This window comes from Nelumbo lutea, chromosome 7 (assembly GCF_056320005.1).
Source record: "Nelumbo lutea isolate HS-2025 chromosome 7, American lotus-T2T, whole genome shotgun sequence".
Lineage (NCBI taxonomy): Eukaryota > Viridiplantae > Streptophyta > Magnoliopsida > Proteales > Nelumbonaceae > Nelumbo > Nelumbo lutea.
Window position 1 is genome coordinate 38,536,284 of NC_142690.1, and position 12,029 is coordinate 38,548,312.

Sequence of the window (12,029 nt, forward strand, 5' to 3'; positions counted from 1 at the left end):
TAAGAACCTACATAGCCAGTCTTCTTCATTGTAGGACCCCTCCAATCAATAGCCAAAACTACCATAAAATAAACACCTCCCTTTCTAGCCAACACCTGTGGAATCACTTCAACTCTAGCACTTCACATAACATCTATTACCATAACCTTGTCTGTAGCATCTTACACCCTTGACAATCCAAGATTAATCTCAATCAATTATTGCCTAAGATCCAAGATCTAGTTAACTAATCCATAAAAACCTCAATAGCTCTGGCTGCATAATAGGGGAAAATTTGTTTTTTCGTGATTTTTCATTGTTTTACTTGCACTTCATCTTTTGCATGAGAATGTTGCATGCCATTGCATTTTGCATCACTAGACCTATTCCCTAGGCTTCCCATCTTCTCAAAATCTAGTTATAACAACCCATAGTAGTTTGTCCCCACCTATTAGGAGCTTGATCTAGTAAAATAGGGTAATCCACCTTAGAACATTCAGGCCAACCTGCCTTTAATAGAATATAACAAAGCAGCACAACACAAATTAAGTAAATTAAATATTCAAATTTATTTTAACCCAAAAAGACCCTTTTCAAGTTTGTAAGGGAGTATGTCGCTACTCAACCTCTAACCGAGCAGGAGTTGTCGATTGTGCTAATAAGAGTTAATCAAGATGAAGGACATATGAGCATTCCAGCCACAAGAGATAATTGAGTTCAACGCTTTGTGCCCTTACCCCAACCTTGACCTTGCTAAGAAGGTCAAAATCCAAAATTCCACAAGTATGGTGTGTCTAATCGTCCCAAAGCACACATCCTCCTTTATTACACAGGCATGTTTCAACTTTGATTAGATAAAAAGATGCTTAGTCCAATTATTCTCTAATAGCCTAAAAGGAGCCGCTTTGGATTGGTATATACCCAGCTCAACATAGACACCTGAAAAACATGGAGTAAACTAATGAAACAATGTATTAAGAGCCTTGATTTCCACCCATTGCCAACACTTAGTGGTCTTCAACACCTTACTCAAGGACCAGATGAAAACTCTGTCGTGTATTTGAAATAATAGAAGATTATGTCTATCAAAGTGGAGGAACCTTTACAAGAGGATAAGGTTGTTAGGATTTTTGTCATGTCAGAGAACTCTTCTATTCATTAATGATAGGACAAAGTTTACAAGACTTTCATCAATTGCAAAGAGCCTACTGTCATTATTGTTGTACATCAACCTTCCTCTTCAATGTAGAAATGTCAAATTTTAATTTATCTTTTCAAAAGAAGAGTCAAGAAACAATTGACTCCCCTCCCTCCACAGTCTCAATTGCTTCCCCAGTTGATAAAGAATGGATATTTAACATCTTTGGCACCAAAACAGATCCCTAATCATTTACCAAAGAGCATTAAGTTAGATGAGTATTGTGTTTATCACCAAGGATAAATGCACTTAACGGACAACTGCACAATTCTCAAAGTCAACATCCAAGATCTCATCGACGTCGAATAGTAACCTTTATAGCATCGCTATGTAATCAATTTGTGACCTTCTCAAGAACTACGATCGGTCTAATCCCTCAAAAGGGGTATATAGGCAACCTGGGCAATGGTGCTTAGGTATGACTTAGATAATCAAATAAAAATAAAACCCCCAAGACTTTCAAATTAACACCTTTTTGTGTCCCTCCCCTAAAAGCTTAGGCTTCCTACCCAAACACCTTGTAGGTACCAACCCTCATAATCCAGGCATTGCTTGCATCATTGCATTACATGCACACACATCATACACAAACTTTACTAACATTCATTCATGGCATGTTTTCATTTCATCTAAAGTCCAATGCTCCTAATAGGAAAGATGATCACACCACTACTTTTACGTAACCCTCAAAGTTGATTGGCTAATCTCTCACAATGAAGCAACACCACTAATTTTTACGTAACCCTTTATTTCAAGGCCCACACCACCCATTCAACCATCCAAGAAATAAGTAAAGAAATTCACCCCATTACCTTGTCAACCTTCCCAACTTTTTCCCATGTTGGTCAAAAAAGGGTACCTTCACTTCTTGTCCTAGAAACCTCCTGTAAATCCGAAGAGTTTCAACCAGAAGGCTTATTGTGCCTACCATCAAAGACTAATGACGGTTGGCAATTGAAGTATGTTATCCAATGCCTCATTGATGATGGCCAGTACAACTTGTGGACATGTTGTTGCACAAAGCATCTTTGCATTAAACTCTGTTTTATTAATCTTCGCACCTTGAACCTCATTGTACTCAATTTTTTACTTAATGAAAGTATTTTCTTTCTATATCTTTTGTTGATCTATGTTTGTGCCCCACTGCTTACTCCCGATAGAACAACAAATTCAACAAGGTTCCATTTATCCTTCCAGCATATCTAGATTTGATGATTGAAAACTAACTTGATTGAGGACTTGTGACAAGTCCCATGGATATGTTATTGAGAAAAGCCAGATGTTTGAAGATGGGGAAAACCTAGTTAGCATAGACACTAAAGAAACATTCCAAGGGTAATTGAATAATGAAGAACAAAGTCTATTTGCAATTGCTTTTCTTGAGTTAGTATAGAATAAAGGCATCCTTACAATACCATTTTCCGCTAATCATTTCCCCTTGGTCCCTCATCATTCATTCAGATGACAGTCGGCCCATTTGAGCCTTTTGAGCCTCTCATCAAAACCTTCCTTTAACAAAACCCACAAATTTCTAAGGATACATAGATCAAATGGCAAAGAAAAAAAGAAAAAATAAATAAAAAGAATCCAAAAGGGGAAAGAAAGTGAAGAAAGGAAAAAGGAAGAGATAAACTAAGGGCAAACTCACTAAAAGGCCTTAGCATTTTCAAGAGTAATGATTCCCCCTTAAGCAATCAATGGTGACAAGCTTAACATGTATGAATCATGCATACAATCAAGAGATGAAGCTAGGCCATCTATCAGTTGATTTTACCTTGTTTACTCTAACCCCCTTTATTTTATCCACTAACCACCCTTTTAAGCCTTTACGTAAACCATTTTCTTTGACTAAACCCTTTTTCGAAGAAATGGATGTCAAATGTTCGAATGCCCTTAAACTAAATAAAAAAAGGAAATAAAGGCAAAAGGGAAAAACTAGGGCAACAAAGTGTGATTTTAAAGAAAAAACAAAAACAAAAAAACAAAAGAAAAAAGAAAAAAGCAGGGGCAGTTAAGCAAGCAAGGCTAACATTTATTCTTTAATTTCACTTTTAACCCCACCTCATTCTTCATCCCAACATAAAGTCCTCTTGGATAAAGAAATATGTATAATTCATGGCATCAAAAGACATGGAAAGAATTTTTCAATCCTTACATCTAAAGGGAAGCAAAAAAAGAAAGAAAAAAGGAAGAAAAGGCAAGAATATGCTAAATGTCCTATTTGGCAACTTAAGCATCCAAAACCCATTTCAAAAAAGTATTTGAGCCTCCTATCCTTTAATTCTAAACTTGCCCCAAGCACATTTTGTTCCATCTAATAAGACCTCGTCGATCTTAGAAAGATTATCAAGCTAACATTGGATAATCTTTTTTTCATTGACAATGACGAAATCAAGTACAAACACCCCAGAGGTTAAAAAACAAAAAAGAAAAAAGTTTGAGTTGGAAACACTAAACTAAGTGTAAAATAGGCACAATAATCTATCTTTTGCTTCTTGCGACTCGCCCTCAAGAGATAAAATCCATCAAAATATTTCGCTTCGTGAGATTCATCTTCGAGCATAATGCAAATTAATCAAAAATTTTTTCTTCATGCACCTCGCCTTTGGGCATAATCCTAAAATTCGTAAAAATCCTTCACTTTTTGCAACTTACCTTCAGGCATAATCCTAAGTATTTTCACTTCACCCTCGGGAATAATCCTAACATCAAAAAAGAAAAGTGAGAAAAAGATCAATCGTTTCATATACTAATACAAAGGCAAAAAAAGTCTTTTAAAAGTTTTTCCATTCATGCATAATCATAAAATTCAAAAGTCGCCTCTAGGAATAAAATTTGATTTCAGTGTGTGGTAGAATGTTGAGAAGTGCAAAAAACTTGATAGTTTGTGACAATACCACCTGATGGAGGGAGATTTGACCCGACCCCTTGGCCATGCTACACGTAGAAGCAACCGAGAGTGACCTGGCAGAAGCGCCAGCTCGGCACGGCAGCAAGCCTACAACCCGAGCTCTAAGCTGAAGATTTCCAAGCTCCCCCAAAAAAGGAACCCACAACCTGAGCTCTCCCTTCGAGGTCCTGAGCCTTACAAGGAGCACAAAAGGCAAAAAACCCGAACTGCCCACACAGGGGCAATTCGGGCCATACTTCTATCTGAACTCAAGACCACCTCGCACACCACTTCGGCTCCAAGTCGCCTAAATGAAAAACCGTACCTAACCCCCAGGAAGCCTGTATACGGAGGCGGCGCACCTGACTGATTAGGGGTCCGACACATGACAGCCGCCCTCCAACGGCCACCTGCCACCGCCATCTCAGACGTGGCAGAGACGACCCTGACAAGGAATAATGGAGGTTATGACACCCGAACTGGCAACTGGCAACTGGCAATGGAGGTTATGACACCCGATCTGGCAGAGGAAATGACACCCGATCTGGCGGAGGTAATGATACCCGAACTGGCAGAAGTATGGAAGTAAGTGTACAGGGTGATTATAAAAGGCCCCCATCTCTCAAAGAAGGAGGTATGTGATTCTTGCGCTTTCTGGTCTTAAAGTTCCTCATTTCCCTTGCCTCCTCAAAAACACTAACTTAAGCTTCGGAGTGTTCCAACTGGGTTCCTCCCCGGAAGTCTCCATTTTCTTCCTTGTTTCAGGCACCTCCGATCTCGTCAGAGGTGAGGTAACCGGCAACTAGGACCGACTGGATTGCGCACCATCACCACCATATCTTCAAACCATCCTTATGGAGTTTAAACTATCACTAGGCATTAGATTTATTTGTATAACATAGGCTAAAACCTAGACCCAAACCAAATCCTTCAATCCACACCTCTAATCAAAGATCCATCACTTCCATTAGATTTAGGACATTGAAAAGTGCCTACCCACCAAATTTTGCTCCAAATTAAATTTCCACATTTAACCGTCCATCAAACTAAGATTCTGTTTCAGTAAATCACGTTAATTAGAGCACACCATCCATAGATCTCCATCATCTAAGCATTATTTGAATAATCAAACACCACCACCATGTTTAGAGACCCAAAAAAAAATCCTATATGTCAAATTTCATAGCCTAATTCACTCATTTGACTATTAAACTAGAAAGAATCCATTTTGACACATTAAATTAAATCGTCACATCTGTTGTCTCAACCTAGGTCTTCAAGAGGGCAAGGACTGACGTTAGCCCCTTACCTAACCTGTTAAAACACTTGGACCAATAAAATTAAGCCAAGAAGACTTTAAAAGCCCGAAAACCCAAAGATACCCCCACTTAAAATAAAAACAAAAAAAAAATAGCATTTATAGGCATGTCAAATTTATGTTTTTAGCTACAAACAGCCCCAAATACGAGACTGTAACATCTGGCACGCCCAAGCTCCAATTAGATGCACAAAACCCATGAAAATCAACCCCAAACTAAGAAAATCTTTTCACCAATTAGGAAAGCTTGACTGAGCACGTATTTCTGCCAAAATCTTTATCCAATTTCATATTAAAACTATGTTAAAGCCTAGGCTCTCTGATTGGGTGAATTAAAGACTGGATCCCTTCCTTTCCTTTATAAATGGAGACCCATTCAAGTTCTAAGGAAAGATCTAGAGAAATAATTAAAAGAGAAGAGATATCTTAAAAACATCTCCAAGCTTTATAGAACTTTCATTCATGAGAAATCCCCCAAGGTTTTGAACCTAAAACTTCAAATCTGCCACTATGTTGTCAGATTGAAGACTTTGCAATGAAAAGCACTCCTTAACTCAAGAATCCATTCAAGATTTATTCTATCTTGTCTTAGTTGCTGGAAAATTCTTATCAATGTCATACATGAGAGGTAAGCCTAGTCTTTGTTTTCTTGTATGTTTCTTCGTTAGAAATTAAGCCTAAATAACTCTCATATTAGGCTGCTATAGCAACTTAGAGAGAGGGGTGCCTAACACCTTCCCTCTCCCAATCCTTCTGGATTTAGAATTTCTCGGTTAAGTGACTTTCTTAGATAAGAATAAAGTTGCTATCAAGACAATAAGATCAAACTTTAAAGATGAAATGAGGGCCCATTTCTCTGAAAAATTGGTGATAATTTCATCTTTTCAAGTTGGTCATGAGCTTCCTGGAGCTTATAGACATGATATCCAAAATTCTAACATTGAACTATATCATGAGAGTTTGTAGGCTTAAAATAATCATTGCATTTCCATCTGTAGTTTTGCCTACCATAATACTGATAATCATGGACATGTATATTGTCCTATCTGTATTGGTTTTAGGAAAACTAATTCAAAAAACAATGTATTTTTTATTTTTGACTGATTGCATATTAAAAGGTAGAAAATCTCTATCTTGCTTTAAACCAATCCCCTTTTCTTTACGAAAAGAACCCATTCTTTTCAAGCTACATGCCAGGTATTTTTTGTCAATGTCATTATTTTGGGTAATAAGGTAAATGTACTTGATAAATTAGGTGCAATTTTAAAGTCTATTCATGACTTAAAATGGGCTCTCTTAAATTAAACAATGTTGCATTGTTTGAATTTTAGATATGGATTGTGACATGCTGAATAGCATTATATTTCCACATTCTAATCTCACTAATTAATTACCTTTATGTCTTCCATCTTGAGCTTTTGTTCCTTTTTTTTATTTTATTGGAAGATTGTTATATGAATACAATCAACACATAATTGAAATTGAATATTCCTTTGTTTTCTTTTAAACCATTAGTTTAATAATTGGAAAATGTGTCGTGTGCACACTCTAGTGCATTATGTACTATAATATTGTTAAGTATACAAAGCCCATTGTACATGAACAATAAAGGAGTTAACTATCAGATCTTAGTTATCTATGCTTTTTTGCTAGTACATTTTTCAAAGCTCTTATATTTAAAACTTTAATTCTCCATGGCTATATATGATAAAATTATGTTGTATTGACTACACTATTGTCTAGGCCTTTCATCTTCAAGTTTTGCTTTTCTTATTTGTTTGATTTTATTACTTTTCCAACAATATGACGTTTTTCTTCTTCTAATAATTAGAATGCCCTCAAATGGAGTTCAAAGTGACAAACAATTAAGGTTTGTTCCTTATATGCCTTCCTACTTTAAATTGTAATGCAATTATATGAGATAGAACTCTATGTAAAATTTTTCAGCATATATGACATGCTTAACATAGCACATGTCACTATCAACAAGGGTAGACATAAGGTTGGGTGCGTATATAAGTATGCTTTAATTGTTTCTAAGATGTTCTTATGGACATATTTAAAATTTTACATTGTATACCTCCATTAATTGTGAAAACTAAAAATTTCATTGCTTTAAAGCATTAAAATATGTAGAAATTTATTTCTCTTACTTGTTGTTGGACCTTGTGGAAGGAACACAATAGTAGGGAATTTGAAAATTTTGAGCATAAATTGGAGATCATCTTAGGTGGGATGGAGTAATCCATTGTGGGGTGGGCCAGATACTAGAAGAGCTTGCAACATTTTAAGTTCCATTATTTTTGTTCCCATCGGTAGGGAATTTTTTATATCATAGTTTTTCTTTTTGAGTAAGATTTATTGCACATTTCTTCTCTTTCATGTATAATTAGTAACCTCCTATACATATTTTTTTAAGGGTGCATCTTCCTCTTTATTAGTACAAAAATCAAGCTTCACTTGACCAAAAGAATGGAGAGAGTGTTAATAGATGCATTCTAAAGTAGGGTATTAACTAGAAAACATCATGAAGTCTCCCAAGGAATCCTTAGAGTAGCTTATTAAAAGATTTGGTTGCATCTTGTTTTTTGGCTGATGTATTAAAGCTTTTCATCTTATTGTGTTTTATTCAAGGATTAAAGTATCAGTAGGAAAACATGGATACGGGACAAAATATATGAAAAACTTGGATACACTAGGAAAACAACCATAAATAATGTATAAATATATAAGAAAGTATACATAAAAATATATCATACAATGCATTAATTAAGAGTCCAAGATGGACTTGTTATATTTATCATAATTATTAAATCAATTATTTTCTATTTTATTATTTTTACATTTTAACATTAACAAAAATGTTAACCAAATATTAAATTCTCAAATATAAATTAAATTATCATTTAATAATTTATAAAAATATATAATTTTAACTTAAAATATATAAAACTGGTTAAATTTTCTAAGATATATATCATATGAAAATTCATAATTTTTAATTATTAAAATAATTATTTTATTATTACAATTGTTATTTGTATTTTTTAAAATTAAAAATCAATTTTCCATATAAATGTAGATTAATGGATTTGATAAATTTAATTTAATATTATTTTTTGATATTTTATAATCAAAGTTTTATTTTTTGTAAATAATAAATATGTTGCCATTTAATGTAAATTAAAATATTAATTAGTAATTATAAAAATATATAAAATTTGTAAGATATATATCATGTGCAAATTTATAAATTTTAAATATTAAGGTAATTATTCTACTATTAATATTCTATTTATATAAATTTCTTGAGATTAAAATCATCTTTTGATATAAATACTTTTTTGTACTTTTAATGTAAATATAAAATTAATAGATTATTGATTCCATTTGTTTATAAAATACTATTTTTAAATATTATTTATTTTAATTTTTAATTGGGTTGTTAAATATAAATGTTGATTATTTATTTGGATAAGCATTAATAAAACTCTGTTATTTCATTAAGTATCACAAAAAATGGCATGGCCAAGTGGCTTGACGAAGAACGTATGGCTCTCATTCCACGCGCCCATGTCTCTGGTTCTAATCACGTTATTTAGCATGAAATTTGAATTTTTAATCGAAGACGCTACATATGGGTTGGTATCGGTGCATATGACCGATACTGGATAGATATTTAATTCCTTGTTTATGTCATTGATATAGTCTATTGTTTTTTGTATTTTTATATTAGAAAAATTTATCAATTTAGGGGATTGACTTTTAATAACTTTGTACAATAACAACAAATTTATATTGCATAATTAATAATTAGATTTCCATACATGATTTTATATATCAAAAAATGTGACTTTTAACTTATTTTTTATTATTTTCTTATAGGTCAAACATGCTAAAGGAAATACTTCACACATGCAGATGGAAACAAAATTGATCAAATTTTACAAGTCAAGTGTTTTTTGAATTGAGTTTCATGCATTCGAGAATTTGTAATAGATTTTAAACACATGGATGTATTAAAGCACCTTGAGATGCAATTCATTTTTTCATTATATAATCTTTTATTAGAATTTTGCATTCAAGTTTCATCTTATATTATGAATGAAATAAATTGTGTTTGTATTTGATGCAAAAAAATGCTTCAAAAAAGTAAAGAAAAAAAAATTAGGATGTAACCATCAATCATAGATTAACAATTATAGCTACGAATAGTAAAAAACTATATCTATATATTCATGTTCTTTTGCTACAAAGTAATTAAATTGTAGCTATATGTTTTCATTTTTTAGTTATGGACAACCTAAATCCATAGCTATAGATTTATATTTTTTTGTTATAGACAACCTAAATCCATAGCTATAGATTTATATTTTTTTAATTATAGTTAACTTAAATTGTAGCTACAGATTCATATTTTTAGCTAAAAACATCTCAAAACCATAACTATATATCTAAATTTTGTAGCTACGGACATCTCAAAACTATAGCTATAAAGTGACATATAGCTATAGTTGTGAAAAAAACATAGCTATAAAGTTAATTTTTTAGGTACAAATAACTTAAAAAGCATAGCTAAAAATGCACATGTAATTATTAATTTAGGCTTTATGCATAGGCATAGGCATGAACTGCAGCTATAGTCTAGTTTTAATTACGAATTTTAGCATCTTTAGTTATTTCCTATAGCCACCGCAACAACAACTACTATTATTTAACCGTGGATAGTGTCCATTTTCTTGTAGTGATTTATCAATTGATAGCATGGAGAAATGAAGCCCACAAGGACCAAATATAACTTCTAAAGTCTAGTTGCTTTCTATACTTCTAACAAAGCAATAAGATAACATATTTTACATATTCAACTAATAAAAATAATTTTATTACAACTTTAATTTCATCTTTAATGGTTGCTAAAATATCAATATTTGTATATTTGGTTTATATCTAATTGTAAGATTTCAATTATTACTTTCCACCTTATTTAATTCCCTCTCATTAAATCTTATACTTATGTATTAATTCCCTCTCATTAAATCTTATATTTATGTATTAAATCCCTCTCATTAAATATAACTTCTAAAGTCCAGCTGCTTTCTACACTTCTAACAGAGCAATATGATAACATATTTTACATATTCAACTAATAAAAATCATTTGATTACAACTTTAATTTCATCTTTAATGGTTACTAAAATATCAATATTTGTATATTTTGTCTATCTCTAATTGTAGGTGTTGAAAAGGTAATTTCAATTATTACTTTCCACCTCATTTAATCCCCTTTCATTAAATCTTATACTTATGTATAACTCCCATTTTCTCTTATTAAATCCTATACTTAAGTTATTTTTCATTAATAAATACTACTGATTAGATGCATGCCAATAATTTTAATAATATAAACCTGTATATTTTAAAACTAACTAAGAAAACCATTTATTTTTAATACAATATTCAATTTTGAATTTAGTCCCTATTTAATTGTAAGGTTTAAATTGTAAATTGAACTACTACTTTTCATCTCATTTAATTCGCTCTATTTAAATATTACATTCATTTGATAAATGAACGGAAGAAGGATTACACCAAAAAAATAAAACATTACAAAAAAAAAAACAAGTTTGATCAAATATGTAGGCCTATCAATGATACTTGAAACTATACAATTTGATCCAATTATCACATATATTAAATGATGTATTTATGTAATTAGATTTGGATTTTGCAATCTATATCTAATTAATAATAAAAATTAAAAAAATACAACATTTATAATTTTTTTTGATACATTAGTACTATCATTATCATCATGTTGAATTCTCACGTATAAAGGTACATTACGCTTGCTAGTACATGTAAAAAGTTGAAAAAGAAACAATACTCGAAACTGGGATAGGTGTGAACGCCTATCCAATACATATCAGATTTTAAGGGTGAGCAAATTGGTAGGTTCTACTGGAAATTAAATGAATCAACCCTACCCAATCTATTACTTCTTGGAACTGACCCCCACTCAAGTCAATTCCAAGGTCTAGGGGTTTACCTACCCAAACTAACTCGATGAATTGGCCTTGGTTGACCTTGGTGGAATCGAACTTGACTTTAAATAAACCCCAACATATCTTTAAGGATTTGAAGATTTGAGTCGAAGCAGTCATGGTTACAAAAGCCATAGTTTCACTTGACAATCAAATTAGTTAAGTGATTTCATCATTTGTTTTCATTTTAATATTTGTGGGTGTCCATGAAAAACCGAAAAATCGAGAAAACCAAACCACAAAATGTGGTTAACCAAACCGATCGGTTTAGTTTTGGTTCGAGATTTTTGAAAAACTGAAAGACCAATTAGATTTTTGTTTAACCTACAAAAACAACCGACGATTAACCGAACCGATTGGTATATATATTTTTATGTATATTTTATATATATTTTTAATATATGCCATATTTTCTATGTATAATATATAAATATATAGTTATATTATATTTATAATGATCTATTTATAAATATATTATATATCATTTATTATTTATAATATAATATTATATATTTGTATAATATATATTATAAATATAAAAAATTGAAAAACCGAAGAACCGAACCGGTCAAAAATCAAAATCGGTGGACTGGTTAACCGGTG